The sequence below is a fragment of the Hemitrygon akajei genome, unplaced genomic scaffold (assembly GCF_048418815.1).
Source record: "Hemitrygon akajei unplaced genomic scaffold, sHemAka1.3 Scf000069, whole genome shotgun sequence".
In the NCBI taxonomy this organism is placed as follows: Eukaryota; Metazoa; Chordata; class Chondrichthyes; order Myliobatiformes; family Dasyatidae; genus Hemitrygon; species Hemitrygon akajei.
In genome coordinates this window covers 3,502,756-3,523,439 of record NW_027331955.1, presented here as the reverse complement: position 1 = coordinate 3,523,439, position 20,684 = coordinate 3,502,756, and the positions used below count along the sequence as shown (strand labels likewise).

The 20,684-nt window shown below is 42.3% G+C and overlaps 1 protein-coding gene across 7 annotated transcripts in view; it reads left to right on the top strand.

The window, feature by feature from the left end:
• The window catches only part of LOC140722119 (uncharacterized), a 1,111,870-nt gene that overhangs the window by 255,179 nt on the left and 836,007 nt on the right, over positions 1 to 20,684 (top strand). The window contains exons 1-3 of one of the 7 annotated variants that reach the window (XR_012097535.1): positions 10,125 to 10,345; positions 12,214 to 12,381; positions 15,037 to 15,204. The exons of 1 other annotated variant lie outside the window; for it this stretch is intronic. The gene's annotated coding sequence lies outside the window, so the exon portion shown is untranslated. Of the gene's footprint in view, positions 1 to 10,124; positions 10,346 to 10,658; positions 10,805 to 12,213; positions 12,382 to 15,036; positions 15,205 to 20,684 lie in introns of those variants that run through there. 5 more of the 7 variants (XM_073036919.1, XM_073036917.1, XM_073036918.1 and 2 more) reach the window with 5 other exon arrangements.

The window sequence follows — 20,684 nt, the reverse complement described above, 5'->3', positions numbered from 1 at the left end:
AGACGTGAGGCGTCCTTCTTCTTAATGCTTCCTCCCCAACACGCCACCACAAAGAAGAGGGCGCTCTCAACAACTGAACTATAGAACATCTTCAGCATCTCACTACAGACATTGAATGACGCCAACCTTCTAAGGAAGTACAGTCGACTCTGTGCCTTCCTGCACAAGGCATCTGTGTTGGCAGTCCAGTCTAGCTTCTCGTCCAACTGTACTCCCAGATACTTGTAGGTCTTAACCTGCTCCACACATTCTCCATTAATGATCACTGGCTCCATATGAGGCCTAGATCTCCTAAAGTCCACCACCATCTCCTTGGTCTTGGTGACATTGAGACGCAGGTAGTTTGAGTTGCACCATGTCACAAAGTCCTGTATCAGTTTCCTATACTCCTCCTCCTGTCCATTCCTGACACAACCCACTATGGCCGTGTCATCAGCGAACTTCTGCACATGGCAGGACTCCGAGTTATATTGGAAGTCAGATGTGTACAGGGTGAACAGGACCGGAGAGAGTACGGTTCCCTGTGGCGCTCCTGTGCTGCTGACCACTGTGTCAGACCTACAGTCTCCCAACCGCACATACTGAGGTCTATCTGTCAAGTAGTCCACTATCCAATCCACCATGTGAGAGTCTACTCCCATCTCCGTTAGTTTGTGCTTTAAGATCTTGGGCTGGATGGTGTTAAAGGCACTAGAGAAGTCAAGGAATGTAATCCTCACAGCACAACTGACCCCATCTAGGTGAGAGAGTGATTTGTGCAGCAAATACGTGATAGCATCCTCCACTCCCACCTTCTCCTTATACGCAAACTGAAGCGGATCCCAGGCGTGCCTGGTTTGTGGCCTCAGATTCTGTATTATCAGCCGCTCCATGGTCTTCATCACGTGCGACGTCAAGGCAACAGGTCTGAAGTCATTCAACTCCTTTGGTTGTGGTTTCTTCGGTACCGGGACAATACAAGATGTTTTCCACTGTCTGGGTACTCTTCTCTGATCTAGACTCATGTTGAAGATGCGCTGTAGTGGTTCTCCCAGTTCAGTCGCACAGGCCCTCAGTAATCGTGGGGAAACTCCATCCGGTCCAGCCGCCTTGCTGGTACAGATCTTCCTCAGTTGACCTTCCACCTGTGCAGCTGTAAACCTGGGCGTGGGCCAGGTCTCCTGTGAGTGGATATTTTCCTGTGAGGGAAGTAAGCCTGGTGTGGAGTTCTGCAGTGAGGGTGAGATTGTGCTGTCGAACCTATTGAAGAAGTTGTTCAGCTGGTTCGTTTTCTCCACATCTCCACTTATGTTTGCCCCCCGCTTTGCACCACATCCGGTGATGATCTTCATCCCATCCCACACCTCCTTCATGCTTTTTTCCTGCAGCTTTTGTTCTAACTTCCTCCTATACTGCTCCTTTGCCCCCCTTATCTGTACTCTGAGTTCCTTCTGAACTCTTTTAAGCTCCAACCGATCACCATCTTTAAAGGCCCTCTTCTTCTGGTTTAGGAGGCCTTTGATGTGACTAGTGATCCAGGGCTTATTATTGGGATAGCAGCGAACAGTTCTAACAGGGACAACGGCATCCACACAAAAGTTAATATAGTCCGTTGTGCATTCAGTGACCTCCTCAACGCCCCCACAGAGCCCCCCTTGCAGTACATCCCAGTTAGTAGTACCGAAGCAGTCTCTCAGGGCCTGTTCAGCTTCAGGAGTCCACTTCCTGAAAGAGCGTGTGGTAGTGGGATGCCTCATCACAATTGATTTATATCTTGACTGTAACAAAACCAGGTTGTGATCAGCTTTCCCCAGTGCAGGCAGCGGGGATGCACTATATGCATCCTGTACGTTTGCATACAGCAGGTCAATAGTCCTGTTACCCCTGGTGTAACAATCCACGTACTGGGAGAAAGCAGGTAGTGTCTTGTCCAAAGTCACATGGTTGAAATCCCCTGTAATTAACACCAGTGCCTCAGGGTGTTGTGTCTGAAGCTTAGCAACGGCGGAGCTGATGACGTCACACGCTACCGTTGCGTCGGCACGCGGCGGGACATACACAATCACCGCAATGACGCTGGCGAATTCTCGAGGCAGGTAATATGGCCTCATACTCACAGCGATCAGCTCAATATCCTTTTCACAAACGGAGATCTTTGTACTCACATGCCCGGGGTTACACCATCTTACGTTAATGTAGAGAGCGAGTCCCCCTCCTTTCTTCTTCCCACACTTTTTGGCATCTCTGTCAAATCTTACCGTAGTAAAACCAGGTAATTCTACATTTACATCCGGGATGTTAGCCGTCAGCCATGTTTCGGAAAAGCACATTAAACTGCATTCCTTGTATTCTTTAACATTCCTTACTAGTGAGGCTAGCTCATCCACTTTATTTGGCAGCGAGTTCACGTTCCCCATAATGACCGAAGGAACAGCGGGTTTATAACTCTTCTTCCTCTCCGTCCACTTATACCTGCGCAGTTTTCCAGCCCTGGAGCCACGGAACCTCCGTTTAATTTCGTTCGGGATCTGGATCTGTTGCGCAACACTGACTTGCGCATTTCTCAGCGCAAGTAGTTGGTCTCTCGAATACACCTTTCTCTCCATCTCAATATTAAATAAATACTAGACATAACACTATGACTAAAAAGAAAACAACCTATAAAAAATCAAAACCAGACTCCAGTGTGAACTCTATTGCTGCTGGTTGGTTTCTAAAACGTTATAGTTCGTAACACAGCTTTATAAAACTAGTTAGACCACATCTGGAGTGTTTTATACAGTTCTGGTCACCCCCATTCTCGGAAGGATGTCGGGACTTTGGAGAGGGCGCAGAAGAGGTTTACCAGGACTCTGCCTAGATTTGAGGGCGTGAGCTATAACGAGAGGTTGGATAAACTTGTGTTGTTTTCTCCAGAGCGGCGCAGGCTGGGGTGAGACTGGATGGACGTTTATAAGATTACGAGAGGAATAGTTAGAGTGGACAGACGATATATTTTTCCTGGGGGTTGAAATGTCTTATACATTTAAGGTGAGAGGAAATGTGAGCGGCAAGTTTGCTTCCTTCCACAGGGTAGTGGGTAACTGGACATCTGTCTGGGGGTGGGAGACCCTCCACCGTCACGTGATCCCGTTTCCTGTTCACGTTTTTCTGCAGATCTGCAGCATCTGCGGGTCACTGCTCTACGTGTACATGTAGCTTCATCTTTCCCCGTTCAGACAAGGCAGTGAGATCCGGATCTGTCACGTCCTGTCGTTGTGGTGGACAATATGTTTCTCCTGCAATGTTTTCAGCATGTTTCATTCCACTGTTTTTACCTGCTGAAGTGCAGCCGATGTTTCTGGGAGTCTGACCAATTTATGTGAGAATTTAGCCTTTTCTATTTCTCTGAGCTTCTCATAAAAGTGTACAGTTTAGTTAAGCTTCACTCCACAATTTCCAAGGCAACAATCAGTTCAAATAGTCCACACAAATAAAATAGTTTATTACATTTTTTAATTTTTATTTTTGTACAATTTATATAATTTAACTATTTGATATGTATATTCTTATTTCAAATCACAATTGTTAAAATCTATTGTTCTGAATTAGGTTCTACTGCTACCACAAAGACAACGAATTTCATGACATATGCCGGTGCTATTAAACCTGATTCTGATATTGATATGGGAGACCCACCATCGGTCACCTGATCCCAGTTCCCGCAGATCGGAAAGCGAGATTGAAGCCTTTTCTATTTATGTGCATCCCACAGAAATGACAACAGGTCAGTTTCCTTCTGTGGTTCCAGAGCAGAAGCTCAGTCTGTCTAATATTTCCACACAATTAAAATGGGGAATTTGTTTATTCTTATCACGTACTAAGCTACAGTGAAAATCTTGCCTGATGTACCATCCACACAGATCGATACATTGCAACAGTACATTGAGCTGAAATACGACAGAACAATCACTGTAACAAAGCATTATGGCTGCAGAGAAAGTGCAGTGCAGATAAGACATATGGTGCAGGGTCACGTCGAGTTACATTGTGAGGCCGAGACCATTTTATCATTCATTTGGCTTATTTCTTTGTGGTGGCGTGTTGGGGAGGAAGCATTAAGAAGAGGGACGCCTCACGTCTTAATAAGCTGGTAAGGAAGGCGGGCTCTGTCGTGGGCAAAGTACTGGAGAGTTTAACATCGGTAGCTGAGCGAAGAGCGCTGAGTAGGCTACGGTCAATTATGGATAACTCTGAACATCCTCTACATAGCACCATCCAGAGACAGAGAAGCAGTTTCAGTGACAGGTTACTATCGATGCAATGCTCCTCAGACAGGATGAAGAGGTCAATACTCCCCAATGCCATTAGGCTTTACAATTCTACCGCCAGGACTTAAGAACTTTTTAAAAGCTATTATTAATGCTTTTTGAGATAGTGATTTAGATGCATATCATATTTTTACTGAGTTAAGTATTGTATGTAATTAGTTTTGCTACAACAAGTGTATGGGACATTGGAAAAAAAGTTGAATTTCCCCATGGGGATGAATAAAGTATCTATCTATCTATCTATCTATCTATCTATCTATCTATCTATCTATCTATCTATCTATCTATCTATCTACTATCTATCTATCTATCTATCTATCTATCTATCTATCTATCTAAACACAGACAGGAAGCCGTCCTTGAGCTTGTCATTACTAATAACTGCAGGTCTTTTTTTTTCTCACTTTCTCGTGGCACTAGACAGGGATGTCCATTAAGCCCTTTATTATTTAATCTTGTATTGGAGCCCTCAGCTATAACACTACGTGAAGGTAAAAATATTCTTGGTACCTCTGTGAATGGAACCATACATAAGATTTCTCTTTATGCAGATGATCTTTTGGTTTTTATTTCAAATCTTGAGGAATCAATTTCTAATCTTTTGGAAGTACTTAAAGATTTTGGTGAATTTTCAGGATATAAACTTAACTTGAATAGAAGTGAATTGTTTCCATTAAATATCCATGTTAGTATATATAATGCTATTCCTTTTAGAATTGTTAATACATTTAGATATTTAGGTATTGTAATTACTAAAAAATATAAAGATCTCTATAAAGCGAATGTAGTTCCTTTAATCGACTCCATGAAACAACTATTTTCTAGATGTAATCCACTTACTCTTTCTTTAATAGGTCGTATTCATGCTGTGAAAATGATAATTTTACCTAAATTTTTATATATTTTCTAAAATATACCTATCTTTTTCTTTCTTTTTACAATATTTTTATTCAGAAGAAAAAAAAGATTTACAGAGTGCAACACATGGATACATCTCAACATAGCTTGTGTACATTCATATATTGTAATAAAATTGATCAAAATGTTATACCATAACACATAAAGGTATACCACTCTGTAGTCAAAAATTTAAAGATAGGTCATACATCATAAAATAATTTTTTATATATAAAAAGTCAACCCCCTACCAACTACCAAAGGAAAAAGTTGATGGATGACAATGGATAATTAGAAAAAAAAACATATTCACTTAAAAAGTGAAGATAAAAATATACATAAAATTCTGTGTACTGTTAAACTTTATAAATTGGAAAAGTAATTTAGGAAAGGACCCCAAATATCATAAAAAGATTGTTTCGAATTTAAGACAGAGCAGCGGATCTTTTCTAAATTTAAATACGACATATTATCACGTAGCCATTGAAGATGTGTAGGAGGGTAGACTCCTTCCATTTAAGCAAGATTGCTCTCCTTGCTAAAGGAGAGGGAAAAACTAAAACATGTAGGTTAGGATTATTTAAAGTTATATCTTCGTTTGCAATAATACCAAACAAGGCAGTAAGGGTCAAGGCAGTAATTGGTCATTTGACCAATTGTCAAATAAATTTGCACTCCCAAAATCACATTTTTACAGATATCTTCAAATTAGAGATTTTCTACGTTTCCAATGAGCTACTTTTCCTACAGGTCCTGATAAAAATTTACTGGACGATCTTGTAAATTTAAAACCTTTTGTTAATGGTTCTATTACCGGTATCTATAACTTGTTGATTGATTCTAGACAAGACTTTTTAGATAAAATAAAAAAAGCTTGGGAGGATGACCTAAATTGTCAGATTTCTGATGATAGATGGAATAAAATTCTTAAACGGGTTAATAAATCATCTTTCTGTGCTCGTCATTCTCCTCTACAATTTAAAGTGGTTCATAGAGCTTATATTTCTAAACAGAAGCTCTCCAGTTTTTACCCGAATGTTTCTCCACTTTGTAATAAATGCAACTCTGCTGATGCCTCTTTAATTCATATGTTTTGGTTTTGCCCTACAATTGAAAAGTTTTGGCGGGAAGTATTCCATACCTTTTCACAACTTTTTAGGGTCCAATTTGACCCAATTCCCCTTACTGCCTTGTTTGGTATACCTATGTTTTTAAGTAAAAAAAATTTCGATCAAATTGACTCTCTTATCTCTTCCTTTATTTGGAATAATAAGAGACCACGAAATAATAAGTATCATTTACAAAAATCTAAAAAAGAGATGGTGGACTTGCACTTCCTAATTTAAGACCGTATTATTGGGCTGTGAATGTTAGACAATTATGTTTTTGTTTATATTGGCTTATGGGTTGATTTGGAATTAAAAGCTATTAAACAATTTCATTTAACTTCAATATTAGGAGCTCCATTACCTTTACAGCTCTCTAAAATTTCACATTTATATCTTTACCCGTTTATTAATCAATCCCTACCGATTTGGGTTCAGTTTCATAATTTTTTTAAAATTTGAAACAATTTAATTGTCTAGTTTTTTATATCGAAACTTTTCATTTAAACCTTCAACAACTGACCCCATTTTTCTCCTGTGGTAAAATAAAGGGATCCATTCTTTTACAGATTTATTTTGTGATGGTCGATTGATGACCTTTGAAGAGTTAATTAACAAATTTTCTCTCGCTCATATACATTTTTTGCAATATGTTCAGGTTCGACATTTTTTACAACAATGCTTACCCAAGTTTCCATATTTACAAGAATCTGATTTGTTAGATACCATTTTGAAATTGAATCCCTTAGAGAAAGTTTCCATTAGCAGAATTTATAATTTATTTTTGTTACAAAAAGAGAACCTATCACTAAAGATTAACAAGATTGGGAGAGAGAACTTACTATGACCTCTGTTAATGAAGATTGGCTTCGAGTTTTGAAACACGGAAATTCTTCTTCTATATGTGTCAACCATTATTTAATTCAATTTAAAACTGTTCACCGTTATTATTTAACAAAGGAGAGACTATCTAAAATATTTCCTAGTATAGACAAGTGCTGTGATATATATAAAACTGAAGTAGCTACTTTGTCACATATGTTCTGGTCATGTTCATCATTAAAATCGTTTTGGAAATCTTTATTTTCAACAAGTTCTAAAGCTCAGAAAATTAATTTACAACCTAATAGGTTGACTGTTCTATTTGGAATAGTTACGCATCATATTCAGGGTATTTCATCTTCAGATCAACATGTAATTTGCATTTGTTACACTACTGACAAGAAGGGCTATTTTATTAAAATACAAAGATATTTCTTCCCCTAAATTAATTGAATGGTTTTCTCAAGGAATATTATGTCTTAGTTTGAAAAAAAGTAGAAGTAGAACTTTTGATCCTCGATTCGATTTTGAGAGAAGATGGGGTTCTTTGCCAAATATTATCATTTAATTTGAATAATGCTATATGGTTTCCTTCCAATTTTATTTTTTCATAAATGTGAAATGGCGATTGATGATTTAATTTTTATATTTAGATGATGGTTAAACGTATTGCTCCGGGGTGTTGATTCCTAATGGGTTTTTCCCCTTTTTTGTTGTTAGTGGGTTTCCCCCCGAGTTAGATGGGGTTCTTTTTTTCCTTCTTTTTCCTATATATATTTTCCATTTTTATATTTTACGATTATTTTTTTTTCTTCAGCTTTATTAATTTTATACATATTAATCTATTGAAGTCTTGTTTCATTCTATAGCTGTAGAAAATTATGTACCAGTAAAAAGGATTCTAAAAATGGAAAATGAAAATGACAAAACAACAATGTAACAAAGCATTATAGCTGCAGAGAAAGTGCAGTGAAGATAGACATATGGTGCAGGGTCACGTCGAGTTACATTGTGAGGTCGAGTCCATTTTATCATTCATTTGGCTTCTAACCACAGACAGGAAGCCGTCCTTGAGCCGGGTGGTTCGCGCTTTAAGGCTTTTGTATCTCTTCCCCGATGGGGGAGCGGGTTTGCAGCGAGAATGTCCAGGTTGTGAGGATCTTTGAGTACATGGCCTGCTTTTCCAAGGCAGGGGAAGTGCCGGCAGGTGCTAAGTGTGGGCTCACTCACCTCTCTCTCTCTCTCTCTCTGACCCTCAGCACACATACCCCACAGGGCTGTCTTATTGCCCCCTACTTTACTCTCTGTATTCCCATGACGTGTCACCACCCACAGCTCCAATCTGCTAATTAAATTTACTGACGACACTACACTGACTGGCCTAATCTCAAATAATAACGAGGCAGCCGACAGAGAAGAAGTCATCACCCCGACACAGTGGTGTCAAGAAAACAACCTCTCCCTCATTGTGACAAAAACAAAGGAACTGGTTGTGGATTACAGGAGGAATGGAAACAGGGACCAAATTCAACTTTTCCAAGTCAGTTATTGACACAAAATGCACATTTTAATATTGATCATGACACAATGTATTTTATATATCGTTAATGAATTAAAACCTATTTACAGATTGTTACCGACAGAGAATCGTATAATTTGTGTTCCGCGTGTTATCTGAATGTACTTGCCTGTGATGTTGCCATAAGTCAGTGTTTCTCTGTACCTGTACCTTCCCGTACTTGTGCACTTGGCAATAAATTCAACAGGACCTGAGAAATCTCAGTGAGATTTGATTAGTGATGATCATCTTGGCAGCTCGGTAGGTCGAATGTATGAGACAGTACACTGTTAAATGCAAAACCCTGAACAGTGTCGATGATCAGAGGGATCTTAGACTCCAAGGAGGCGGGACTATGACGTCAGCCACAGGCTGACAGCGCTGACTGTGGACTGAACCATAAGAGAGAGAGAGCGATCTGCAGACAGACAGTCGGCCAGTCTAAAGAGAGAGAGAGAGACTGGAAAAGCTGATCGCTTCAGTTAGTCGCAGCTGAGGCTTGGAACTCTCCTATGCCCACAAGAGTGGGTTGATCATCGGTACACGGAACCACAACGAACGTGAGTGGCTGTCACTTCGTATAATCCATAGGAGTGAGTTTTGGAATATCTTGTGTTAACCCTTGCCTGGGTATGTTGTGCGGCAACCCCCGGAAGACGGTATTCCTGTGACAGGTCACTTTCGCTGATAACTCATATCTGGACGGATTCAACGGATAAGAACGTCGTCGGCGGTTATTTTGAAGTAACGGCCTTTTCTCTACGTTTCACCCTGGATTACAAATATCTCTCTACCATCATTTATTCCGTGGATTACTGAACTTTCCTGCTTTACCATCTCAAGACTCTAAGCTTTGTTCCCTCAGGCTCGATAGTCTGGGAATTATATGTACACATTTATACACTTAACACTGTCAACTTTCCTTTATTTCATTAAGTTACTATAAGTAGATACTAATAAAAAGAGTGGTTTTAACATCAAAACCAGACTTCAGTGCGAACTCCATTGCTGCTGGTTCGTTTCTAAAACGTCACAGTTCTTAACACAGTTTTATAAAACTAGTTAGACCACATCTTAAGTGTTTCATACAGTTCTGGTCGCCCCCATTCTCGGAAGGATGTCGGGGCTTTGGACAGGGCGCAGAAGAGGTTTACCGGGATACTGCCTGGATTAGAGTGCATGAGCTATAACGAGAGGCTGGACAAACTTGTGCTGTTTTCTCCAGAGCGGCGCAGGCTGGGGTGAGACTGGATGGACGGTTATAAGATTACGAGAGGAATAGATAGAGTGGAAAGACGATATATTTTCCTGGGGGTTGAAATGTCTTATACATTTAAGGTGAGAGGAGATGTGAGCGGCAGGTTTGCTTCTTTCCACAGACTAATGAGTTGCTGGAGTCTCTGCCCGGGTGGAGAGGGGGTGTCGCCAATCCTGACACGTGATCCCGTTTGCCCCTCCCATTTAACCGCAAATGGGCAGCATCTGCGTGTCTGTTTCCGAGGCCCCGCCTCCCGATGATGTAACAATCTCTTCGCGCATGTTCACAGTCTCCGGGTGGACGGTGTTTTCCTCTCCGTTCAGAGCTGAAGTGGGTCGGCTGTGTGTTCGCGAAAGACTTTCGTCTCTTCCGTCGGGATCACTGTCTGCGGGCCGAAGATATCACTTTCCCATCGGTGAGTATTGAGACCGATCCCGAGCGGGGAGATCCGATGTTGGCCGTGAGCCCCGAACTGAGGGCCAGTTACTCATTTATTTTCCAGTTATCTGGGCTCGTCAGAAATGTGTCGACTTCACTTAATCTGCATTGAACGATCCAAACCAGGAACCCAGGCTGTCTGTTTCCACAGAATTGAAATGGAAGTCCCGCCAACAGGTCACGTGAGGCTGTGCGCCGGAGATCTGCCCCGCCCTCCGCTTTGAGACGCCAGATCACGTGGTGTGATTTTGCCCATTTGGTCCCATTAACTTCCCCGAACTCGCCTCGCTTCCGGAGGCTCCTCGCATTTGTCCTGGAGCTTTATGGCTGTTGTGTCTTCTCCCGGACTGGGGTGGGTGAGAAAGGAGAACGTCCCAGGTTGTGGGAATCTTTGATTTCACAGCCTGCTTTACCGAGGGACTGTGAAGTCTCGGGGGTAAGATGGTTTTTGTAATGTGCCGATCTGTATCCAAAGGTCTCTGCCGTTCCTCACAGTCACGGGCGGAGCAGTTACCATGCAAAGCGTGAAGTGTCCGGATGGGAAACTTTCTATGGGGTGTTGATAAAAATTTGGTGAGGGTTAAAGTATATATGGCAAAGTTATTTTTGTTTCTTCTAACTTTTGTCAGTTTTGAATCTTTTATACAGTAGTATGTATCATTAATTCAGTATCTCTGGTGTGTTCTGACGTCTCCGGATCGGCTTTTCCGTGTTTACAACAGTAGGATTAGACCCGTGAGTCTGGTGTTCAAACTGTGTTTGGAAATCACACCCCCCCCCCTCACTGTCACCAGTCTGTCATTCGGTGGAAATCAAGCAGAATCTCAAGTTGCTGGAGATCTGCACTAAAAACTGTAAATATTTGAAGTCATTCTGACAAAACGTCATTAACCTGATATGTAAAGTTTGTTCCCCTCCCCGCAGCTCTTCCTTACCTGCTGAGTGTTTCTGGTAATTCCAGTTTCTTTTTATTACATTCGCCCTGGACTGGTTGATATTTCCTGAAATGGACCTGATTTAACCTGGAAATGGAAATGACTCATTCTGTGATAGTACATCAGTAAAGGAAGCACAACTTTTCCCTGTCAATTATCCCGGTACCAGTTTGTCTGTTATTCCTGGAAATGTGTTCAGTGCAGTTGTTGCTAATGAGGTTCACATGAATAATCTCAGGAATGATCGGCTTTATGTATGAGGAGTATTTGATGGTTCTGAACCTGGAGTTCAAAGGGATGATGGGGGTGGAGTTCAGAGGGACGGTGGGGGTGGTGGAGGGATGTAGGGTTAAGTAAACTTACCGAATGTTGAAAAGCCTGGATACAGTGGACATAGAGAGGATGTTTCCATTAGACGGTGAGTCTGTGATCTGACAGCACGGTCTCAGAATAAAGATGCTTCCCGTTAAAATTCATTTGAGAAACTTTTTTTGACAAAAGGTGTCTGAAGTGTAGAATTTGTTGCTGCAGAGTTTGGCTGAGGCTGCCGTTTGGATATATTTATGACGGAGATTAATATATTCAAGATTGCTAAGTAGCTACAGGGTTACAGGAGGAAGACAGGAATGTGGTGTTGGAATAAAAATCAACCATGGTTGAGTGGTGGAGCAGATCAGATGGATCAAATCACCTAATTCTGTTCCTTATGTCTTACCATGACTGAATGATGGCTCCTTCTGATCCCATATCGTCTTGTGTCATGTGAGGGACAATAACCGATTGTTCACTGAGATCATTACTGTATTGCCTTCAATGTTTAAATTTCAGTGAGATTTGTTCAGAGTAACATTAAGCAGAAATGTTTGGTTCTCCTTTTTATTAATGTGCTTCATTATCTCTCTGGTTAAAGTTAGACCTGCGGTGAGAGATTTATTGGAAGAAAAACCGCAACTGGAAGCAAACCACAACTGAAGATGAGGGAAGAGCAACAAGTGAACCAGCCCAAGAATTGAGAGCATCAACTGGAGAGAACCCATCTGACTCGGAGATTCCAGTGATTCAGTCAGGAGAAAGTTTGGTGAGTCTCATTTACTCAAACATTGGTCCTTTAGACCTTACATACCTGTACAAGGGAAGGTAGGAAACAGCTGGAGTGAGACTGAATGTGCCCAGCAGAACCAGTTATGCCTCTGTCAGACCCAGTTGCAATCAGTCCAGGTCTGATACTGTGCTTCCAGCAGCCCAGCCCTTTAAAACCACTCCCATTCTGTGGAAATCGAATCCGGAGAAAGACTCTCAGAGACCGTATAAGTACAAACTCTTTATTCCAGGTACCCGGGGCTTACTCAGTTAGTCGCTCAAACAGGAACAGTTGATGACTGTTCCCACCGAATCCAGTAACTGACCAACAATTCCCCTTACACCGTAGATATATCCATCCAGATACTACCCACACAAGACAGGCTGGAGCCAAAGCTACTTACTACATGACAGCCCTAAAGACAAATTACAAAATAGTCCTAATGGCTTACACACACAGAACAGATTGACACTGTCCTATCTCTACACATGAGTGCACAAGGAGAGAAGCATCCTGAAACCCTAGCTAGCTACCCACAAGAAGAAATATGGCTCAGCATGGCGTAGCACATTGGTTGATCATCAGCAGTTTCTTTCAGAAAAACAGGCTGCTATTTTTTTAATGAAGTGTTAACCCTTTTACCTTTTTTGATGTTAAAACCACTGTCTTTATTTGTATCTACTTATAATATAACAAATTAAGCAAAATAATCAAAAGTTAAAAGTGTTATGAGTTCACATATGTGTAAATATAACTCCCAAACCACTGAGCTCAGGGAATACCAAACTCAAAGTCTTGAGATGGTGAAGTATGAAAGTTCAGTTCATCGAGAGAGAGATATTTGTAATCCAAGGTGAATGTCGAGAGAAGGCAATTACGTTGAATTCCACAAATTCCACAGTGGTAAAACAGAATAACAGTCACCGTAGTTCTTATCCGTCGTTGTTCTAAATCCACATACGAATTATCACCAGAAGTAGCTTATCACAGGAGTACTGTCTTCAGAAGAAACTACCACCCAGGCAAGGGTTAACACACAGGTAGATTCCACAAGGTACTCCCAATCCCGATCCAACACACAAAGTATTACTGACAGTGATTTCCACAGAGTGTCCTTTCTCACAAGTGGTTACCACATAACACACATAGACATTACATACCTGTACAAAGGAAGGTAGGAAATAGTTGGAGTGAGACAGAATGTGCCCAGAAGTACCAGTTATGCCTCTGTCAGACCCAGTTGCAATCACTCCAGGTCTGGTAATGTGCTGCCAGCTGCCCAGCCCTTTGAAACCACTCCCATTCCCTCGCAGTGGTTACTCTTGCATCTTCTGAAGTAGCTTTTGGTCAGTTCTGAGTGGGGAGAGGGAAAGACAGGGGAGTGTTTATACTGACTGTCTTTCAAAAACAGTATTTGTTTGAACTTGCTGCAAACTCTCTACCCATACCCTGTACTTTCTCAACTAAATTATTGACATAGATGGCAAGTAGCAATGGGTGTAACCCCAGGAAACATCACTAAGCATGGGACTCGAGTCCAAGAGACTCTCAGGGTCGGTGAGTGGCAGGTTCAGCTGTGCGACTCTGTGAGGTTGGGTCCTGGGATATCAGTTTTTGATCCAAGTAAAATCGGTGGAAATCAAGCAGAATTTCAAGTTGCTGGAGATCTGCACTAAAATCTGAAAATTTTTGAAGTCATTCTGATGAAACATTATTAACCTGAATTGTAGATCCCACAGCTATTCCCTACCTGCTGAGCATTTCTGGTAATTCCAGTTTCTTTTTATTACATTCACCTTGGACTGATTTGTGTTTCCTGAAATGGACCTGATTTAACCTGGAAATGGAAATGACTCATTCTGTGATAGTACATCAGTAAAGGAAGCACAACTTTTCCCTGTCAATTATCCCGGTACCAGTTTGTCTGTTATTGCTGGAAATGTGTTCAGTACAGTTGTTGCTAACGAAGTTTACATGAATAATCTCAGGAATGATCGGTTTTATGTTTGAGGAGCATTTGATGGCTCCGGACCTGTGCTCAATGGAGTTCAGAGGGACGGTGGGGGTGGTGGGGGGATGTATGGTTAAGTAAGCCTACCGAATGCTCAAAAGCCTGGATACACTGGAAAGGGAGGGGATGTTTCCATTAGACGGAGAGTCTGTGATCTGACCGCACAGTCTCAGAGTAAAGATACTTCTCTTTAAAACTGAGATGAGAAAAATTTTTTGGCTAAAAGATGTCTGATCTGTGGAATTTGTTGCCGCAGAGGTTGGTTGAGGCTGCCATTTGGGTATATTTATGACAGAGATTAATATATTCATGATTGCTGAGTAGCTCAGGGTTACAGGAGGAAGACAGGAATATGGTGTTGGAACAAAAATCAGCCATAGTTGAATGGTGGGGCAGACCAGATGGATCGAATCATCTAATTCTGTTCCTGTGTCTTGTATCATACCATGACTGAATGATGGCTCCTTCTTATCCCATATTGTTTTGTGACATGTGAGGGACAATAAAAGATTGTTCACAGAGATCATTAAATCTGCTTTCAATGTTTAACTGTCAGTGAGTTTTGTTCAGAGTAACATTAAGCAGAAATGTTTGGTTCTCCTTTTTATTGTTAATGTGCTTCATTATCTCTCTGGTTAAAGTTAGACCTGTGGTGAGAGATTTATTGGAAGAAAAACCGCAACTGGAAGCAAACCACAACTGAAAACGTGGGAACAGCAACAAGTGAACCAGCCCGAGGACTGAGAGCATCAACTGGAGAGAACCCATCTGACTCAGGGTTTCCATTGATTCAGTCAGGAGAAAGTTTGGTGAGTCTCATTTTCTCAAACACTGGTCCTTTAGACATTACATACTTGTACAAAGGAAGCTAGGAAATGGTTGGGAGTGAGACTGAATGTGCCCAGAAGAACCAGTTGTAAGGAAGCCCTCCCAATGTTCCCTTTAAACTTTTCGCCCTGCACCCTTAACCCAAATACTCTGGGGTTTTTTCTCCCCTTGCCTCAGTGGATAAAGCCTGCTTGCATTCACTCTATCTGTACCCATCATAATGTTATATACCTCTATCAAGTCTCCACTCATTCTTCTACGCTCCAAGGAATAAAGTCCTAACCTATTCAACCTTTCTCTATAACTCAGTTTCTCAAGTCCCAGCAACATCCTTGTAAACCTTCTCTGCACTCTTTCAACCTTATTAATATCCTTCCTGTAATTCGGTGACTAAAACTGCACACAGTACTCCAAATTCGGCCTCACCAATGCCTTATACAATCTCACCATAACATTCCAAGTCTTATACTCAATACTTTGATTCATAAAGGCAATGTACTAAAAGCTCTCTTTGCCACCCTATCTACCTGTGACACCACTTTTAGGGAATTTGGAATCAGTATTCCTAGATCCTTCTGTTCTAGTGCATTCCTCAGTGCCCTACCATTTACCCTGTATGTTCTACCTTGTTTTTTCCTTCCAAAGTGAAATACCTCACACATGTCTGTATTAAACTGCATCTGCCGTTTTTCAGCCCATTTTCTAGCTGGTCCAGATCCCTCTGCAAGCGTTGAAAACCTTCTTCACTGTCCACTACTCCTCCAATCCTTGTATCATCAGCAAATTTGCTGATCCAATTTACCAAATTATCATCCAGATCATTGATATAGTTAGTAAATAACAATGGACCCAGCACTGATCCCTGTGGCACACCACTAGTCACAGGCCTCCACTCAGAGAAGCAATCTTCCACTACCACTCTCTGTCTTCTTCCATTGAGCCAATGTCTAATCAAATTTACTACAAATTTACTACCTTACCATGTACCTGAATCTTCCTAAGTAACCTCCGGTGCGGGACTTTGTCAAAGACCTTACTGAAGTCCATACAGACAACATCCACTGTCTTGCTTTCATCCACTTTCCTTGTAACCTCCTCGAAAACCTCTAATAGATTTGTTGAACATGACCTACCACACACAAAGCCATGTTGACTTGCCCTAATAGGTCCCTGTCTATCTAAATGCTTGTAGATCCTATCTCTTGGTACTCCTTCCAATAATTTACCCACTACCAACGTCAAACTTACCGGCCTATAATTTCCTGGATTACTTTTAGAGCCTTTTTTATACAGCAGAACAACATCAGCTATCCTCAAATCCTCTGGCACCTCACCCGTAGGTAACGACATTTTAAATATATCTGCCAGGGCCCCTGCAATTTCAACACTAGTCTCCTTCAAAGTCCGAGGGAACACCCTGTCAGGTCCTGGAGATTTATCTCCTCTGACTTGCCTCAAGATAGTAAGCTCCTCCTCCTCTTCTATCTGAAAAGGTTCCATGACCTCACGAATTGTTTGCCTTATTTCCATTAACTCCATACCAGTTTCCTTAGTAAATACAGGCGCAAAAAAAACCCCATTTAAGATCTCCCCCATTTCTTTTGGTTCCTTAAATAGCCGACCACTCTGATCTTCAATAGGACCAATTTATCCCATATCTGTAGAAGCTCTTAGGATTATCCTTCACCCCGACTGCCAAAGCAACCTCATATCTTCTTTTAGCCCTCCTGATTTCTTAAGTATTTGTTTGCACTTTTTATACTCCTCAAGTACCTTCTTTGCTCCCTGTTTCTTACACATGTCATACATCTCTCTCTTCTTTATCAGAGTTCCAATATCCCTCGAGAACCAAGGTTCCTTATTCTTATTCACTTTGCCTTTAATGCTGAGACTTTGTTCCCAGCGTGTCCTCGTGGGCCATCCAGAAATGATTTCAGCTGGTGACAGCCCTGTTTTCCCCTGTGGGGTAGCCCTCATGTGGAATCGGGCTAATGGTCGGACCTTCAACCAAGTGAGTCCAGTCTCCGCTGTTAGTCTGGCCAGTTTACTCTTCAGAGTGCCATTGGCTCTTTCCACTCTGCCAGCGGCCCGTGGGTGGTATACACAGTGGAATTGTTGCTTGATAGCTAGTTTGTTACATACTCCTTCATTTACTTTCACCACAAAGTGTGGGCCATTGTCAGAGCTCAGCATCTCTGTCAGGCCGTACCTGGGAATTATATCCCGTAATAATACATTCACAACAGTCAGCAGGATTGATGGTAGATGGAATTGCTTCAATCCATCTACTAAGCATATCTATAATAACTAAGCAGTATCTATAGCAATCTACTCTAGGCAATTCAATAAAATCAACTTGTAGACACGAGAAAGGTCCAACTGTCAAGGGAGTCGTACCCGGTGTGCAGGGCCCAGGTGTGTACAATTATGTACATAATCAAACAATATTGGTAAAAACTGTGTAGGAACACAAACCTGTCCCGCTGGGGTGATCCAAAAACCTGGGTCGGGGTCTTTCTGGCACCCCATCAGAAGCCCTGTTTGCGCTCCTCCTCGGAGACGTCCCCCTGAAAAGTACGCACCTCCCGCATGTCTGGCAAACCTGTTCTGCTTAAGTCACAGAAGGTTGTTTGACAGGAACCCGAGGGGACTACAACTACTGAGGATTTTGCCACAGTTTTCGCTGTCCAATCTGCTGAAGCATTGCCTTTAGTGACCAGGTTAGACGTGCGGGTGTGGGCTGCACATTTATTAATAGCCAAAACTCGAGGTAGCTGTAGAGCGGTGAGTAAGTTGTTTACAAAGGTGGCATTACTAATGGGGTGGCCAGAGGAAGTCAGGAATCCCCATGTTCCCAGAGAGCCCCGTAGTCATGTGCCATTCCAAATGCATAGCAGGAGTCTGTGTAAATGTTCCCACTTCTGTCTGTTGCTGGGATACAGGCACTAGTCAAACAGCTCAGCCTTCTGGGTGGAAAAAGCTGCTTCTAAAGAGGCTTGCTCAATTAATTCACTGTCCATCACTATCGTATAGTCAGAATATTGCTTTCCTGCTCGATCCAGAAAAGAGCTTCCATCCTCATAAAACGGTGTCTTGGGCTAGAGGGGGTAATACGGAATGGATGGGAGAGTCTGTCCTTCTTTCACAGTGATCCGGACAGGTTAGAGGGGGTATTGCAGAATGGATGGGAGAGTCTGTCCTTCTTTCACAGTGATCCGGACAGGCTAGAGGGGGTATTGCAGAATGGATGGGAGAGTCTGTCCTTCTTTCACGGTGATCCGGACAGGAGGCAGTTGGTGCGGCCGACTTCATGGTCTGCAGTTGCTCAGAGATTGGGTACAACGCCTTGCGTTTGGTCAATATTAAAAGAGAGTTTTACTAGATAATAGAAAATAGACAGTAGGTGCAGGAGTAGGCCATTTGGCCCTTCTAGCCAGCACCACCATTCACTGTGATCATGGCTGATCATACACAATCAGTATCCCGTTCCTGCCCTCTCCCCATACCCCTTGACCCCGCTATCTATAAGAGCTCTATCTAACTCTCTCTTTAATGCATCCAGAGATTTGGCCTCCACTGCCTTCTGGGGCAGAGCATTCCACATATCCACCACACTCTGGGTGAAAAAGTTTTTCCGCATCTCAGTTCTAAATGGCCTACCCCTTATTCTTAAACTGTGGCCTCTAGTTCTGGACTCACCCATCAGCGGTAACATGCTTCCTGCCTCCAGCGTTTCTAATCCCTTAATAATCTTATATGTTTCAATCAGATTCCCTCTCATCCTTCTAAATTCCAGTGTATACAAGCCCAGTCGCTCCAATCCTTCAACATATGACAGTCCCACCATTCTGGGAATTAACCTTGTGAACATATGGTGCACTCCCTCAATAACAAAAATGTCCTTCCTCAAATTTGGAGACCAAAAACTGCACACAATTCTCCAGGTGGGATCTCACCAGGGCCCTGTACAGCTGCAGAAGGACCTCTTTACTATTTTCAATTCCTCTTGTTATAAAGGCCAGCATGACATTAGCTTTCTTTACTGCCTGTTGTACCTGCATGCTTGCTTTCATTGACTGATGTACAAGAACACCTAGATCTCGTTGTACTTCCCTTTTTCCTAACTTGACTCCATTTAGATAATTGTGTTCCTGTTCTTGCCACCAAAGTGGATAACCTCAGATTTATCCACATTAAACTGCATCTGCCATACATTTGCCCACTCACCCAACCTGTCCATGTTACCTTGCATTCTCATAACATCCTCCTGACATTTAACACTGCCACCCAGCTTTGTGTCATCAGCAAATTTGCTAGTTACTTTTAATGCCTTCATCTAAATCATTAATGTAAATTTTAAACAGCTGCGGTCCTAGCACCGAACCTTGCAGTACCCCACTGGTCACAGCCAGTGTCCCGTCCCGTCTTCACTTCCAACTCCTTCCAGTATCGGGGTTAGCTCACAGGAAATCCTGCCAGTCTCCTTGGTGCTGGAGGCTTGTTTTGTCAGGGTGTAGGCAGGGAACCCAGGGCAAATCCTGATGCTGGTATGGGGAACCACCAGTCCTGTCTGTCACCAAAGGAAATCCAGAACTTCGGACAGTAATGAACTGCCCCCTCTTCCTTTAATGTGTCCAATCACCGTGAATGGGAAATTCTGTCCCTCGAGGGGTGCATAATATTGGCTTTCCTCAGTGACGCACCCCGTAGGGTCTGTACCTCAGTCGACTGTACTTCCTTAGAAGGTTGGCGTCATTCAATGTCTGTAGTGAGATGCTGAAGATGTTCTATAGGTCAGTTGTGGAGAGCGCCCTCTTCTTTGTGGTGGCGTGTTGGGGAGGCAGCATTAAGAAGAGGGACGCCTCACGTCTTAATAAGCTGGTAAGGAAGGCTGGCTCTGTCGTGGACAAAGTACTGGAGAGTTTAACATCGGTAGCTGAGCGAAGGGCGCTGAGTAGGCTACGGTCAATTATGGAAAACTCTGAACATCCTCTACATAGCACCATCCAGAGTCAGAGAAGCAGTTTCAGTGACAGGTTACTATCGATGCAATGCTCCTCAGACAGGATGAAGAGGTCAATACTCCCCAATGCCATTAGGCTTTACAATTCAACCGCCAGGACTTAAGAACTTTTTAAAAGCTATTATTAATGCTTTTTGAGATAGTGATTTAGATGCATATCATATTTTTTACTGAGTTAAGTATTGTATGTAATTAGTTTTGAAACAACAAGTGTATGGGACATTGGAAAAAAAAAAGTTGAATTTCCCCATGGGGATGAATAAAGTATCTATCTATCTATCTATCAAAGCACAGAGTCACATGAGAGTCGACCGCTGGCGGAAGGGGTTCAAACGCAGTGGAGTCCAGATTAAGTGCCCACCACTGGGGGGGGGGGTTCAGAAACTGGGGAAGCTGTCGGTTGTTTGCCAGTTGCAGGGTGATAGAGAATCTGTGCAG